Genomic DNA, 327 nt, shown 5'->3' on the forward strand with positions numbered 1-327 from the left:
CCACAGAACCTTTGGGCACATTCCTTCTCAAAATGCTGAACCAAGAGCAACCCAAGAGCAGCGGTAGTCATTCCCCGCGTCATCTGTGTACTTCCCATGCTGGTATCGGCAGCAACCCAGAACCACACCAGTGAGGAAATTTTCAGAAGTTAGTCCTATGCTTAGCTAAACTGACGTCATTGGGCTGGCCTGATAGCTCAGCAGACTGAAGTGCCTGCTTAGGCACAGCGTAGCAGCCAGGTTTCCGTCCCCGGCATGCAGAGCCAGCCCCCCCCCCCAGCGAGCCCCAAGACTGCCATTGAGACGGCATGGTGGCACACATTGCAA

The sequence above is a fragment of the Octodon degus genome, unplaced genomic scaffold (assembly GCF_000260255.1).
Source record: "Octodon degus isolate 3935 unplaced genomic scaffold, OctDeg1.0 scaffold00027, whole genome shotgun sequence".
Lineage (NCBI taxonomy): Eukaryota > Metazoa > Chordata > Mammalia > Rodentia > Octodontidae > Octodon > Octodon degus.